The sequence below is a fragment of the Ovis aries genome, chromosome 4, assembly GCF_016772045.2.
Source record: "Ovis aries strain OAR_USU_Benz2616 breed Rambouillet chromosome 4, ARS-UI_Ramb_v3.0, whole genome shotgun sequence".
Lineage (NCBI taxonomy): Eukaryota > Metazoa > Chordata > Mammalia > Artiodactyla > Bovidae > Ovis > Ovis aries.
In genome coordinates, this window is record NC_056057.1 from 34,100,940 (window position 1) to 34,118,374 (window position 17,435).

The 17,435-nt window shown below is 37.1% G+C and overlaps 1 protein-coding gene across 1 annotated transcript in view; it reads left to right on the forward strand.

Moving 5' to 3' along the window:
• LOC101122517 (phosphatidylcholine translocator ABCB4) overlaps positions 1-17,435 on the forward strand; it is a 387,444-nt gene that overhangs the window by 74,466 nt on the left and 295,543 nt on the right.

A 17,435-nucleotide genomic window follows, 5' to 3' on the forward strand; every position in this document is an offset into this window, starting at 1 on the left:
AGCATGAGGCCTAGCAGTGCTTTGTATACATCAGGAACACAATAAAAAGTCTTTCAAATAAGTGAGCTAAGGCACATATTCTACCTTGAAGAAAGGAAACTAAGGAATATAATCCCACTAGTGATTTAAGATCAGTAGTGACTGTTGATAGCACCCATGTATGTTTTACTGAGTAACTTTGGAAAATTCATAGCTTCCCTGAGCCCCAGTTTGCATGTAATTCAAATATTACTACACAGCACTTACAAACTGAGAAAATAACCAGTAAGTCTTCTATTAGTGAGTTATAGTTAAATATAAATAACACAGATACACATGATTAATAAAATTGTGCTTAAAACCAGGAAACTTAATAGAAATATAGAGGGGGTCACGTAGGAGAGTAAATGGAGTATTATATTGTGTGGGTTAACAAAAAGCTTTTAATTTAAAAATCAGCATAAGCATAGTTCTTCCCTCTGGATTAACAAAAGTAGAAAGCTTTGCAAAACCCATGCAATGTACTAAGAAAGATCACTTAACTGATACAGCCCTCCCCAGTAAGTCAATTCCATGATCCCGCACAGCTCAGTGGCGGGAGACATCACCAGCATAGAGTACCTTGGAGAGGTATTTGCAGATGAGACAGCCATCGGCAACTTTGGGAACTCTCTTTAAAAAAAAAAAAAAATACAGAGATATTTGAGAAACCTTACATGAAGCTTACAAAAACAAACTGAACAGCCCCAATAAGATAGCTACAAATAATCTTGATGCAGTAAACACCACTTACAGCTAATTCATAAGATGAACTCAATTAAGATGAATATGGGCTCTACTCAGCATGGAAATCAAACTGGTCTCTTGTATCCTATTCTGTTGGAGAGGCTGCGGTGTGTCAGTTACAAAAGAGAGAAGCCCTGTTTATTTTCATCTCCATTACTTCTCCCCAAACATAACAAGCTGATAATGAAAGAATGCAAAATGAACAAGAAACCTGCTGAATTTGCTAGCCTTGCACCTCAGAATGTATACAAATGGCTAGGAAAGTTGCTCACTTATTCAGCTATATGACTCAGAAAGTTAACTTTACAAATAAGTGTTCTTTTTTACTGTTAAACTTTTCAAAAAGTTATAAAATTCATTTTAAGAAGCAGTTCTCTCTTTCTTGGTTTAAGAAGAGCTAAAGTTTGCATTTTTTTTTCTGAATCATGAGAACAGCACTTAATTATTTTGTAAAATAATCTTTAGTTTAACCAAGGTTGGCTAAATGCCTACTTTATGCAAAAACACTTTTTCCTACAGCTTCCGATTATTGTTTAACAATCACCATCTGGAAAAGTACTATAAATTCTTGCCTATGTTTTTTGGCAATTCCCAGTAGAATTATACAGGAACACTCCGAAGTCAAATTTCTGAAGTCATACTCCCCACAGATGGTATCTTCTTTCATAAGCAAACACTGAAATTCCAACAGGACATGGTCCCACAGCTTTCCAAATACTTAGACCTTTCATGAAACTAAACATAAGCAACCAACCAAACACGGTCAGTAATGCATACAAAAGTAAAAGGAAGGAGATATATATAGTTGTGCTATTGGCTATGTCTGTCTCTACTATTGAGCTCTATCCTCCTACATCCATTTGCATCATTGTAAACAAATATTAAATTGGGAAACATATATCCAAAAGGATCTATAACCAAAAGGCACCCTAGTTGAAGCCCATATTAAAATTGAATGCTCTTTCTACAGCAAACAAAATGAAAATCTCTCTGCATTAAATGTAAACCAGAACAGAATGCTTTTCATTGAAAATGTTAAGAACACCAATTTTTAATGTTTAAACCACGTTTACTAGCTCTGCCATGAAAGTAGTGTATATTATTTGTAGTCATTTACATCATCAAAAAGTTATCAAAGCAAAAACAATTTTCAGGAAAACTGTGCTTAATTTTAAGCTTTAAGTAATTTTACTTAAAAAGAAGTCTTGAGTAAGATTCATCATGTTCAGATTTATGTCATGGTTTAATCAATCCCTGGTACAAAATGGGAAACAACTACTGAATCTATTATGAAGCTCAGTTTATACTTTAGGGTTTTTTTCAGCTGTTAACATGTTAGCCTTTATGACCTGGTTATACGTAATATTTTGATTCCAGCTGTGGAACACTATCTGACAATTTTAACAACTAAAATATTTCCACTTGTTTGCAGGCATTAATTACTTCGATCATAATTTAATATCTCACTTGAGGTCAGTTATAAGCAACCGGAAGTGTCCAGACCAAAAGACAATCCACCAGACTCCAATTATCTGTAGTCACAGTTCAGCACCCCTCTCGTTCTCTAGATGGAAAGTTGAGGCTCAGAGAATGCCCACCTAGACCCAGCACATCTCTGTTCCCTGCATCCTCATGCTCATCTACTCCTTCGGCTGTAGACAAGATCTGATAGATGAGAGAATCGGTCAATTGGCTTTCCTGGTTGAACATGAATTCTTGCTACAGTCTCATAAATGGTAAAAATAATGGGGCAGTAAACACAGAATGTTTCACAAAGATCTTCATGACCAAGATAATCACGATGGTGTGATCACTCACCTAGAGCCAGACATCCTGGAATGTGAAGTCAAGTGGGCCTTAGAAAGCATCACTACAAACAAAGCTAGTGGAGGTGATGGCATTCCAGTTGAGCTATTTTGCCTGAAAGATGATGCTGTGAAAGTGCTGCACTCAATATGCCAGCAAATGTGGAAAACTCAGCAGTGGCCACAGGACTGGAAAAGGTCAGTTTTCATTCCAATCCCAAAGAAAGACAATGCCAATGAATGCTCAAACTACCGCACAATTGCACTCATTTCACATGCTAGTAAAGTAATGCTCAAAATTCTCCAAGCCAGGCTTCAGCAGTATGTGAACCATGAACTTCCAGATGTTCAAGCTGGTTTTAGAAAAGGCAGAGGAACTAGAGATCAAATTGCCAACATCCGCTGGATCATGGAAAAAGCAAGAGAGTTCCAGAAAAGCATCTATTTCTGCTTTATTGATTAAGCCAAAGCCGTTGACTGTGTGAATCACAATAAACTGTGGAAAAGTCTGAAAGAGATGGGAATACCAGAGCACCTGACCTGCCTCTTGAGAAACCTATATGCAGGTCAAGAAGCAACAGCTAGAACTGGACAAGGAACAACAGACTGGTTTCAAATAGGAAAAGGAGTATATCAAGGCTGTATATTGTCACCCTGCTTATTTAACTTATATGCAGAGAACATCATGAGAAATGCTGGGCTGGAAGAAGCACAAGATAGAATCAAGATTGCCAGGAGAAATATCAATAACCTCAGATATGCAGATGACACCACCCTTATGGCAGAAAGTGAAGAGGAACTCAAAAGCCTCTTGATGAAAGTGAAAGTGGAGAGTGAAAAAGTTGGCTTAAAGCTCAACATTCAGAAAACGAAGATCATGGCATCTGGTCCCATCACGTCATGGCAAATAGATGGGGAAACAGTGTCACTTTATTTTTCAAGGCTCCAAAATCACTGCAGATGGTGATTGCAGCCATGAAATTAAAAGACACTTACTCCTTGGAAGAAAAGTTATGACCAACCTAGACAGCATGTTCAAAAGCAGAGACATTACTTTGCCGACTAAAGTCCCTCTAGTCAAGGCTATGGTTTTTCCAGTGGTCATGTATGGATGTGAGAGTTGGACTGTGAAGAAGGCTGAGTGCCAAAGAATTGATGCTTTTGAACTGTGGTGTTGGAGAAGACTCTTGAGAGTCCCTTGGACTGCAAGGAGATCCAACAAGTCCATTCTGAAGGACATCAGCCCTGGGATTTCTTTGGAGGGAATGATGCTGAAGCTGAAACTCCAGTACTTTGGCCACCTCATGCAAAAAGTTGACTCACTGGAAAAGACTAATGCTTGGAGGGATTGTGGGCAGGAGGAGAAGGGGACGACAGAGGATGATATGGCTGGATGGCATCACTGACTCGAAGGACACGAGTCTGAGTGAACTCCGGGAGTTAGTGATGGACAGGGAGGCCTGGCGTGCTGAGATTCATGGGGTCGCAAAGAGTCAGACACGACTGAGCGACAGAACTGAACTGAACTGACTGAAACACAGAATGTGAATGGGGTAAATATTTTTCATATAAAATTTAAATCCTTAGCTTAGATGGTGCCAATATATATATATGTATATATGAATGGCAAAGCTTACATATTTCAAAGTGGCTCAAAGAGTGGCTTGTTAGTAGAAAACACTCTGATTTTCAATTGAAATTAAAACTTTTTGTTTTAAAGTATATGATATTTACTTATATATTTTATTTAAATTATTTATAATATATAAAAGACATAATACATATACAATATACCTGAACAAGAATATAGGTATATTAATATGCAAATACATAAAATTTATTTACATATTTCACATGTAATTTATGTTACACATTTCATAGGTAATTAATATATAATAGTATATACTCAAATTTATTACATATATATAATGTTATATATTTAACATTAAATATATAATGTTAGGACAGATGAGACAAGACCAAGTATTTAAACCAAACAAACTGAAAATGTTTTGTTCAAGAACAAAAGTCATTCAAATGGACCATCATAATTATATAATATAAGGTGATACTAGGTACAGTTTCTAAAATTTTATCCAAAAGAAGAATCTACTCAGAAATGGATATGCAATAAAAGAATGCTTAATTATACTGAAGATATAGTATTTCTGACTTGGAAAGTAGATACTTTTCAAAAACAAATAACTGTAAGTAAATCAACTTTATAGTCTTTATATTAATGTGGAAAATGGCCACCATACAGAAAAGACTACTGCTTTAAACAAATCAATCAGCCTTGGTGATAAGACTGAATGTAATATTAATCCATAAATACATTTATTCTTCCCTTTTTTCATGTTAGCCCTTGTTACAACTTTAGCTTTCTATGTATTGATTCCTTTGATGACTGAGCTACATTATCATGACTGATAAAGTCTGACAGATGCTAACAACTATGTAAAACGTGACCCTTTTGCCTCTGCTGTGTTTAGTCTTATTTTCTCTTTGTGCGTGTATACTTTTCTAATAAGGCTACAAGTAGATGATTTTACTTTTACATAATTAAAGATGGATTCCTGGAAAGATCCCCTAGATTGATAGATTTGTCAATTGATTGCCATTTATAAGGCAAATAACAAGACTGATAGTCAATGATCAGAGAGTAAGTCAGAATTTTCACGTTTTTTTTTAAAACTGGGAATACCAGATAGAATATACTCTATTCTGTCATTAATATTAATAATGTTCAAGTTTGTATTGCTTGAAATTTTGAATCTTTAACCATGTATTTGTATGTAAGAGAAAAATCACTCAGTGATTTTTACAACTGCAATATTTACAACTGCAATATGCACTGTAATTCAGCTAACAATGAAACAGTATCCTTTCTAGGTAGCCATTTTCCACTTTTTAGTAGCTTCTAAAATTAAAATGTTATATATAACTTATCTTAAACTTCTTAAAAGTTTGCTTTAAAATGCCATTTACAGGTAAACGTAGGTACATTAGAAATAGTATTTGGTTATTTGATTCAACAATTTTAAAAAACAGAGCACCAAAATCATGCAGATACTACATTTGATACGTCATATTGACTTCAAAAAATATATATAGAAAGAATTTTAACCAAATAAGAATATTAGATCATATGCATGAACAACTCATTGTTTCTCATTGAAATTAGAAAATCAGAAAAATGTAGGAACTGAAATTATGATGCTCTCCAAAAATGAATGAAAGTCCATTAAATTGTGCAAACTTTTCCCTGTTCTATACTATGAGAAATATTTGCTTCCTTTAAGTGAGCAGTATTTGAGCATTAAGTGATCTAGACTGTTGAAGTTATGTAACAAAAATTTTACCAAGAAAAACTTTCCATTACTGAAAACAAACCAAATACGATTTGATATTTACAAGTGCTATAAGTATCTTTATGCTAATTTGCAAAAATCATAAGGTCAAATTGGGAATGTCCTGTTATTTTTCTGGCAGAGACTCAAAGGGCTACAGACACAGGTAAACAAACACAAACATGAATTACCATCAGAAACCATCATTTCCTGCTAACTCCAAGAACCGGATTACCTAATAGAATCACAAACTTTTAAAACTCTATCCTATACTTAAAAAAACCAACACCACAAAATATTCTAGGCAATTCTATCAATAGTGGCTATTATTTAATAAGTCTTTTCATAATGCTTTCTTCCAGGTAGTACTTCCTTCTCAGAATCCAACTCTAAATTGTAATTCTTTCATTTGAAGGACTTTTGAAGGGAAGTTCACAAAAGATAAACTTGAAAAACTCTCCAGGGGTAACCAGGTTTAAAACCATTAATAAACCTCTCTTTCTGTAAATAAGAAAATGCTTAAATGTGAACGTTTAAAATTCCTTGAAAATTATGGTTTGGTTCTAAAATATAAAAACTGTTTTGTTCCTATCTCCAAATAAATATAAAAACTTGAGATATCTTTCTTGCTCTTCACCTAAAAACACCTACAACAAATAACACTAATTAAGAGTAGTATGACAATCACATAGCTTCAAACAGGAGCAAATCACCAAGTATGTGGCCATTGCGTGTTTCAGAATTTTAAACATTCAAAATCATATACAATATGAAACTAAGACAAGAAAAATATTTCACATGTTTCAAAACAGAAATATATTTTGAAGTGAAACATAAGAATAAAATAATAAACTGCCAATAATAATTATGTAAGACGACTAATATCAAGGGAGTAAAAAGTCATTGATCAAAATGGGCTGTAAAATAATGAGGTCCATATAATGTACATAATTAATTCTTTATTCTAGACTAATTAAAAAAATTCATTCCACAAAACAATTAAACAAAGGTCATAATCTGGAAGTTAGGAAAAGAGACGAATAAACATGAACATACATGCAATCTCATTTGTAAATAAAAACAAAATAACAGAATGTTGTATATATTTCATATTAATAGAAGACCAAAAATATTTTCCCCTTACCAAATTAAATAGTAATATAATAGTATAATGAGCATATGAGAAAATAACCATATATACTATTGTTGGTACAACCTGAGAGATGATAGATAATATAGCAAAATACAATAAACATAGAGGACGATGGCACCCCACTCCAGTACTTACCTGGAAAATCCCATTGTTGGAGGAGCCTAGTAGGCTGCAATCCACGGGGTCTCTAAGAGTTGGACACAACTGAGCAACTTCACTTTCACTTTTCACTTTCATGCATTGGAGAAGGAAATGGCAACCCACTCCAGTGTTCTTGCCTGGAGAATCCCAGGGACAGTGGAGCCTGTTGGGCTGCCGTCTATGGGGTCACACAGAGTCGGACATGACTGAAGCAACTCAGCAGCAGCAGTACATATATATCATAATGTGCATACCCATTAATTTCAGTAATTACAATTCCAAGAATTCATTAGCTACTATCATAAATAGAAAACACAAAATGTGGTGTATCTATATAACAGAACATTATTCAGCCATTAAAAGGAATGGAGTTCTGGTACCTGTACAAAAAGGATTAGCCTTCAAAACATGCTGAATTAAGAAGCCAAAATAAAAGCCACATATTTTAGGACTTCATTTACATAAAATATTCAGAAGTAAATTCATAAGGACCAAAAGTATTATTTGTGGTTTCTAGGAAATGGGGTGACGTGGGTGGGGAGAGAAAAGGAAGTGACCACTCAGTGAATGCAGAGGCTCTTCTATAATATAAGGAAAATGTCCTGGAACTGACAGCAGTGATAGTCGCACAACACTGTGCATATACTAAAATCCAGTATATTGCACACTTTACATTGGTTAAAATAGTGAACTATGTGTTATAGGAATTTAATCACTAGTCTTAAAATGCTAATAAAACAAAATGAAATGGAAAAAGATAGTATGACTAACAGCAAAACACAGGTCATAACAAAGAAAATACACATATTGTCTATGTATACATATTCATATGTTATAGATATACAGAAAATTGCAAGCTGCAATTATATCTGGGATTTCTGGAAGGTTTTATTAATACTTCTATGGTTTTACATGTGTTATATTTTTAAAAATCCCTTGTCATTTTTACACGGAGTAGGAGTAAAAAGGAAGGCAGAAAACAACTGATAGTTCAAGAAGACGAAAGTATACATATACAGAAAGGGATTAAATTAAGGAATCATGCTAGAGCTTTGTCATTTTCTTCCTTTCTTTCCTTTTTTACAATAGTAGAACGTTAACAAGAATATAAACAAAGTCAAAGAGTCCACATGGCCTTTATGGGGTAAAATCTTAAAATGAAGAAAGAGGTTTTTCAAAGGCATCAGAAAAACAAGAAATGATAAGAGCTATAAGCTTCAGTTCAGTTCAGTCGCTCAGTTGTGTCTGACTTTTTGCAACCCCATGAACTGCAGCACGCCAGGTCTCCCTGTCCATCAACTCCTGGAGTACACTCAAACTCATGTGCATCGAGTCGGTGATGCCATCCAGCCATTTCATCCTCTGTCGTCCCCTTCTCCTCCTGCCCCCAATCCCTCCCAGCATCAGAGTCTTTTCCAATGAGTCAACTCTTCGCATGAGGTGGCCAAAGTATTGGAGTTTCAGGTTTAGCATCAGTCCTTCCAAAGAACACCAGGACTGATCTCCTTTGGAATAGACTGCTTGGATCTCCTTGCAGTCCAAGGGACTCTCAAGCATCTTCTCCAACACCACAGTTCAAAAGCATCAATTCTTCAGTGCTCAGCTTTCTTCACAGTTCAACTTTCACATCCATACATGACCACAGGGAAAACCATAGCCTTGACTAGGCAGATCTTTGTTGGCAAAGTAATGTCTCTGCTTTTGAATATGCTATCTAGGTTGCTCATAAATTTTCTTCCAAGGAGTAAGCGTCTTTTAATTTCATGGCTGCAGTCACCATCTGCAGTGATTTTGGAGACCCCAAAAATAAAGTCTGACACTGTTTCCACTGTTTCCCCATCTATTTCCCATGAAGTGATGGGACCAGATACCATGATCTTAGTTTTCTGAATGTTGAGCTTCAAGCCACTCTCCACTTTCACTTTCATCAAGAGGCTTTTGAGTTCCTCTTCACTTTCTGCCATAAGGGTGGTGTCATCTACATATCTGAGGTTATTGATATTTCTCCTGGAAGTCTTGATTCCAGCTTGTGCTTCTTCCAGCCCAGCATTACTCTGCAAATAAGTTAAATAAGCAGGGTGACAATATACAGCCTTGATGTACTCCTTTTTCTATTTGGAACCAGAGCTTAGGAATACATAAAAGTATATGAATATGATTTTAATCAAAAAAGATATATGAAGAAAAGGAAACTTGAGTTTTACTTCAATGTTTCCAGTTACGTTTTGTTAACCATACTTACAAACTCAAGTTCTATGTTTTTAGAATCTACGTAGCTGCTTGTTTACTACTTGAACTTTAAAGTTACTATACTACATAGAGGTTAATTTTATTTCCTATACAATTTAAGGGGCTTCCCCCATGGCTCAGTGGTAAAGAATCTACCTGTCAATGCAGGCTCAAACCCTGGGTCAGGAAGATCCCCTGGAGAAGGAAATGACAGCCTACTCCAGTATTCTTGCCTGGGAAATCCCATGGACATAGGAGCCTGGCAGGCTACAGTCCATGGAGTCACAAGAGCAGAATACGACTTAGCAACTAAAACATACAATTTAAGATACTGAACAAAAATAACCATCTACTTATGACCCTGGATGTTTCAAGAATGTTTGAATATTATGATTTTCTGAGATACAAAATCCGCTGAAGGTTTCCTACATTTCCAAGTATATCATGGAAGTACATTTCAAAAACAGAGTGGCCTTGTCCATTGTCTAAAAAATTGCAAATAGAACTACCTTATGACCCAGCAATCCCACTGCTGGGCATACACACTGAGGAAACCAGAATTGAAAGAGACACATGTACCCCAATGTTCATCGCAGCACTGTTTATAATAGCCAGGACATGGAAACAACCTAGATGTCCATCAGCAGATGAATGGATAAGAAAGCTGTGGTACATATACACAATGGAGTATTACTCAGCTGTTAAAAAGAATTCATTTGAATCAGTTCTGATGAGATGGATGAAACTGGAGCCGATTATACAGAGTGAAGTAAGCCAGAAAGAAAAACACCAATACAGTATACTAACACATATATATGGAATTTACAAAGATGGCAATGATGACCCTGTATGCAAGACAGCAAAAAAGACACAGATGTGTATAATGGACTTTTGGACTCAGAGGGAGAGGGAGAGGGTGGGATGATTTGGGAGAATGGCATTCTAACATGTATACTATCATGTAAGAATCGAATCACCAGTCTATGTCTGACGCAGGATACAGCATGCTTGGGGCTGGTGCATGGGGATGACCCAGAGAGATGTTATGGGGAGGGAGGTGGGAGGGGGGTTCATATTTGGGAACGCATGTAAGAATTAAAGATTTTAAAATTAAAAAATAAATAAATAAATAAAAATAAAGTGAAGGAAAAAAATAAAAAGATGTAGAAATGTTAAATAAAATAAAATAAAATAAAAGCCAAACTTTGGCAACCTTCATAGCCACTTTCTTATCTATTGTACCGTGTTTTTTTGGCCTGAGTATGTGAGTTTTATTGGGTGAGTTGTGTTCAAATGTTACTGCAGAAACAATTCAAGTCTCATTTTATGTGTGAACTAAGAATCAAAAGTTGGAAAACATTCAAAAATGAACAAAGAATACTCAAGGGGGCAGTCCTAAGATGGCAGAGGAATAGGACGGGGAGACCACTTTCTCCCCCACAAATTCATCGAAAGAACATTTGAACGCTGAGCAAATTCCACAAAACAACTTCTGAATGCTGGCAGAGGACATCAAGCACCCAGAAAGGCAACCCATTGTCTTCGAAAGGAGGTAGGAAAAAATATAAAAGATAAAGAGACAAAAGAGGTAGGGACAGAGATCCATCTCAGGAAGGGAGTCTTAAAAAAGAAAGAAGTTTCCAAACACCAGAAAACATTCTCACCGGCGAGTCTGTGGCAAGCCTTGGAACCTCAGAAAAGAACATAATGGAAGGGAAAATAAATAAATAATTAAAACCCACAGATTACATGCCTAACGGCAACACCCAGTGGAAATGCAGCACAGACGCTCGCATCCGCCACTAGCAAGCAGGGACTGGACAGGGGGCATGGGCTGCACTGCTTAGGGTAAGGACTGGGCCAGAATGCCCTGAGGGCAATCTGAGCGAATGAACTAGGGATAGCAACCCAGACTGTGGGATAGCTACAACGTGAAAATCCCCAACCTAAGACACCACAAGGCCCACTCACAGAACAAAGGACTGAGCAGAACTAGCTGACTGTGGTCCGGCCCATCCCCTGCTGGAGACAGGCAGGCGAGGGCAGCCAGAGCCAGAAGGGGGCAATCGCAGCCCCAGAGAGGCATCCTCTACCAAACTGCAAGCAGGCTTCCTCGCTAACCAAAACTTCTTGGGATTCTGGATGATCGACATCCTCCAGGAGGGTCACAGCCAGAGATAAGCTCCCCAGAAGAGACACATGGCACATCTGAGAAGGCGGGCCAGTTGTACACCCAGAAAACCAAGTGGCAGGTACCGGGGAGGCGATAAGTTGCAGCCCCCAACTCGGGGCGACTGTGCTTACCAAGAGGCTGGTCACCTCAGCTGCTTGGACCTGGGAAGAGCACAAAACGCAGGCCCAACCAAGTGTGAGCCTTTGTGGAGTACCCAAGAAACTGAACCTGAGTGGCTTAGACCTGGGAAGTGCATACAACCCAGGGCCCGCCCCAGACAGTTTCCAGCAGAGCAACCTAGAGCCTGAGCAGTGCAGACTGGGAAAGCACACATGCCGTGAGTGGGGGCAAACCCAGTGTGGCCAAGACACTGTGGGCACTCTCCACACATGCCAGTGATATTTGTTTGCAGTGTTCTTCCCTTCCCACAGCACGACTGAACAAGTAAGCCTAAAAAAGTGACCACCACCGCCTCCTTGTGTCAGGATGGAAATTAGACACTGAAGAGGTCAGCAAAAAGAAGAAGCTAAAATAAACAGAGGGAACCACTTTGGAGGTGACAGGTGCAAGAGACTAGAACCCTGCAGTTAGCAGTGACTACATAGGAAGGGGCCTATAGACCTTGAGAAGTATAAGCCAGATCAAGAAACTATTCTAAAATGAACTGACTTCACATTGTCCACAACAACACCAGAGAAAATCTTTTACTATTATCTTTTTTATTTTTAAGTCCTCTATAACTCTTTAATTTTCATCGTTATAACCTACTATTACTTTGCAAAAAAAAAAAGACCCTATTTTTAAAGCAAACTTAATATATATATCGGAGAAGCAATGGCAACCCAATCCAGTACTCTTGCCTGGAAAATCCCATGGATGGAGGAGCCTGGTAGGCTGCAGTCCATAGGGTGGCTAGGAGTTGGACACTACTGAGCAACTCCACTGTCACTTTTCACTTTCATGAATTGGAGAAGGAAATGGCAACCCACTCCAGTGTGCTTGCCTGGAGAATCCCAGGGATGGGGGAGTCTGATGGGCTGCTGTCTATCGGGTCTCACAGAGTTGGACATGACTGAAGTGACTTAGCAGCAATATATATATATATATATATATATATATATATATATATATATATATATATATATAAAATAATTTTTGTGACTTTGTTTTTTTTCTTTAATATTGTATTTTTGAGAATCTAACCTCTACTTGGATTTTTAAACTTTGCTTTTTGGTTATTTGTTATCAATTTTGTACCTTTAAGAACCCAATCTTCAGTACCCATTTTTACTTGGGGGTGAGATTGCTGGCTGGATTGCTTTCACCCCCTTTGGACTCTCCTTTTTCTCCACCAGGTCACCTCTATCTCCCCGCTTCCCCTTCTCTTCTCTACCCAAATCTGTGAATCTCTGTGTGTGTTCTGGATGGTGGATAAAACTTAGAGAACTGATTACTGACTGGATCTGTCTCTCTCCTTTTGATTCCCCCCTTTATCCTCCTGGCCACTTCTGTCTCCTCCCTCCCTCTTCTCTTCTCTGTGTAAATCTGTGAACATCTCTGAGGGATCCAGACTGTGGAGAGCACAAAGGGAAGTGATTACTGGCTAGCTTGCTCTCTCCTCTTTTGATTCCACCTCATCTCATTCAGGTCACCTCTATCTCCCTCCTCCCTCTTCTCTTCTCCTTGTAACTCTGTGTACCTCTTCAGGTGTCACTCACTGTGGAGAAACTTTTCATCATTAACCTAGATGTTTTATCATCAGTGCTGTATACATGGAGAAATCTTGAGGCTACTGTAAAAATAAGACTGAAAACCAGAGGCAGGAGGCTTAAGTCCATATCCTGAGAAAATCAGGGAATTCCTGACTCCAGGGCATAAATCGATAGGAGCTCATCAAACGTCTCCATACCTACACTGAAACCAAGCAACACTCAAAGGCCAAGATCCAGAAAAAGACATACCACACAAATTCTCCAGCAACACAGGAATATAGCCCTCAGTTTCAATATACAGGCTGTCCAAAGTCACACCAAAACCATTGACATTTCAAAACTCATTACTGGACACTTCATTGCACTCTAGAGAGAAGAAATCCAGCTCCACCCACCAGAACACTGACACAAGATTCCCTAACCAGAAAACGTTGACAAGCCACCCATCCAACCCCACCCAAAATGAGGAACCTCCACAATAAAGAGGAACCACAAACTGCCAGAATACAGAAAGACCACGCCAAACACAGCAATATAAACAAGATGATAAGGCAGAGAAATACCTAGCAGGTAGAGGAACAGGATAAATGCCCAGCAAACCAAACAAAAGAGGAAGAGATAGGGAATCTACCTGATAAAGTATTCTGAATAAAAAAAAAATTCTGAATAATGATAGTGAAAATGATCCCAAATCTTAAAAAAATAAAAAGAATATACAGATAAACAGCCTGGAGACAAGGATTGAGAAAATGCAAGAAATATTTGACAAGGACCTAGCAGAAATAAAAAAGTCAATATATAATGAATAATGCAATAAATGAGATAAAAAAAAAAAGCTCTGGAGGGAACCAACAGTAGAATAAGTGAGGTAGAAGATAGAATAAGTGAGGTTGAAGATAGAATGGTAGGAATAAATGAAATAGAGACAAAAAAAGAAAAAAAGAATTAAAAGAAAGGAGGACAACTTCAGAAACCTCTGGGACAATGTTAAATGCCCCAACATTCAAATCATAGTAGTCCCAGAAGAAGAAGACAATAAGAAAGACCATGAGAAAATACTTGAGGAGATAATAGTTGAAAATTTCCCTAAAATGGGGAAGGAAATAATCACCTAAGTCCAAGAAACCCAGAGAGTCCCAAACAGGATAAACCCAAGGCGAAACACCCCAAGACACATATTAATCAAATTAACAAAGATCAAACACAAAGAACAAATATTAGAAGCAGCAAGGGGAAAACAACAAATGACACACAAGGGGATTCCCATAAGGATAACAGCTGATCTTTCAATAGAAACCCTTCAGGCCAGGAGGGAATGGCAAGACATACTTAAAGTGATGAAAGAAGATAACCTACAGCCCAGATTACTGTACCCAGCAAGGATCTCATTCAAATATGAAGGAGAAATCAAAAGCTTTACAGACAAGCAAAAGCTGAGAGAATTCAGCACCACCAAACCAGCTCTCCAACAAATGCTAAAAGATCTTCTCTAGACAGGAAACACAGAAAGGGTGTATAAACTCAAACTCAAAACAGTAAAGTAAATGGCAACAGGATCATACTTATCAATAATTACCTTAAATGTAAATGGGTTGAATGCCCCAACCAAAAGACAAAGACTGGCTGAATGCATACAAAAAGAAGACCCCAATATATGTTGTCTAAAATAGACCCACCTCAAAACAGGGGACACATACAGACTGAAATTGAAGGACTGGAAAAAGATATTCCATGCAAATAGAGACCAAAAGAAAGCAGGAGTAGCAATACTCATATCAGATAAAATAGACTTTAAAACAAAAGCTGTGAAAAGAGACAAAGAAGGACACTACATAATGATCAAAGGAGCAATCCAAGAAGAAGACATAACAATTATAAAATATATGCACCTGACACAGGAGCACCGCAATATGTAAGACAAATGCTAACAAGTATGAAAGGGGAAATTAACAATAACACAATAATAGTGGGAGACTTTAATACCCCACTCACACCTACGGATAGATCAACTAAACAGAAATTTAACAAGGAAACACAAACTTTAAATGATACAATAGACCAGTTAGACCTAATTGATATCTATAGGACATTTCACCTCCAAAACAATGACTTTCACCTTTTTCTCAAGCGCACACAGAACCTTCTCCAGGATGGATCACATCCTGGGCCATAAATCTAGCCTTGGTAGATTCCAAAAAATTGAAATTATTCCAAGCATATTTTCTGACCACAATGCAGTAAGATTAGATCTTAATTACAGAAGAAAAACTATTTAAAATTCCAACATATGGAGGCTGAACAACACGCTGCTGAATAACCAACAAACCACAGAAGAAATCAAAAAAGAACTCAAAATATGCATAGAAACAAATGAAAATGAAAACACAACAACCCAAAACCTGTGGGACACTGTAAAAGGAGTGCTAAGGGGAAGGTTCATATCAATACAGGCATACCTCAAGAAACAAGAAAAAAGTCAAATAAATAACCTAACTCTACACCTAAAGCAACTAGAAAAGGAAGAAATGAAGAATCCCGGGGTTAGTAGGAGGAAAGAAACCTTACCAATTAGGGCAGAAATAAATGCAAAAGAAACAAAAGAGACCATAGCAAAAATCAACAAAGCCAAAAGCTGATTCTTTGAAAGGATAAATAAAATTGAAAAACCATTAGCTAGACTCATCAAGAAACAAAGGGAGAAAAATCAAATCAATAAAATTAGAAATGAAAATGGAGAGATCACAACAGACAACACAGAAATACAAAGGATCATAAGAGACTACTATCAGCAATTATATGCCAATAAAATGGACAACGTGGAAGAAATGGACAAATTCTTAGAAAAGTACAACTTTCCAAAACTGAACCAGGAAGAAATAGAAAATCTTAAGAGACCCATCACAAGCACAGAAATTGAAACTGTAATCAGAAATTTTCCAGCAAACAAAAGCCCAGGTCTAAACGGTTTCACAGCTGAATTCTACCAAAAATTTCGAGAAGAGCTAACACCTATCCTACTCAAACTCTTCCAGAAAATTGCAGAGGAAGGGAAACTTCCAAACTCATTCTATGAGGCCACCATCACCCTAATACCAAAACCTGACAAAGATGCCATAAAAAAAGAAAACTACAGGCCAATATCACTGATGAACATAGATGCAAAAATCCTTAACAAAATTCTAGCAATCAGAATCCAACAACACATTAAAAAGATCATACACCATGACCAAGTGGGCTTTATCCCAGGGATGCAAGGATTCTTCAATATCCGCAAATCGATCAAAGTAATAGACCACATTAACAAATTGAAAAATAAAAGCCATATGATTCTCTCAATAGATGCAGAGAAGGCCTTTGACAAAATTCAACATCCATTTATGATAAAAACTCTCCAGAAAGCAGGAATAGAAGGAACATACCTCAACATAATAAAAGCTATATATGACAAACCCACAGCAAACATTATCCTCAATGGTGAAAAATTGAAAGCATTTCCCCTAAAGTCAGGAACAAGACAAGGGTGTCCACTTTCACCGCTACTATTCAACATAGTTCTGGAAGTTTTGGCCACAGCAATCAGAGCAGAAAAAGAAAGAAAAGGAATCCAAATTGGAAAAGAAGAAGTAAAACTCTCACTGTTTGCAGATGACATGATCCTCTACATGGAAAACCCTAAAGACTCCACCAGAAAAGTACTAGAGCTAATCAATGAATATAGTAAAGTTGCAGGATATAAAATCAACACACAAAAATCCCTTGCATTCCTATACACTAATAATGAGAAAGTAGAAAAAGAAATTATGGAAACAATTCCATTCACCATTGCAACGAAAAGAATAAAATACTTAGGAATATATCTACCTAAAGAAACTAAAGACCTATATATAGAAAACTATGAAACACTGATGAAAGAAATCAAAGAGGACACTAATAGATGGAGAAATATACCATGTTCATGGATCAGAAGAATCAATATAGTGAAAATGAGTATACTACCCAAAGCAATTTACAAATTCAATGCAATCCCTATCAAGCTACCAGCCACATTTTTCACAGAACTAGAACAAATCATTTCAAGATTTGTATGGAAATACAAAAAACCTCGAA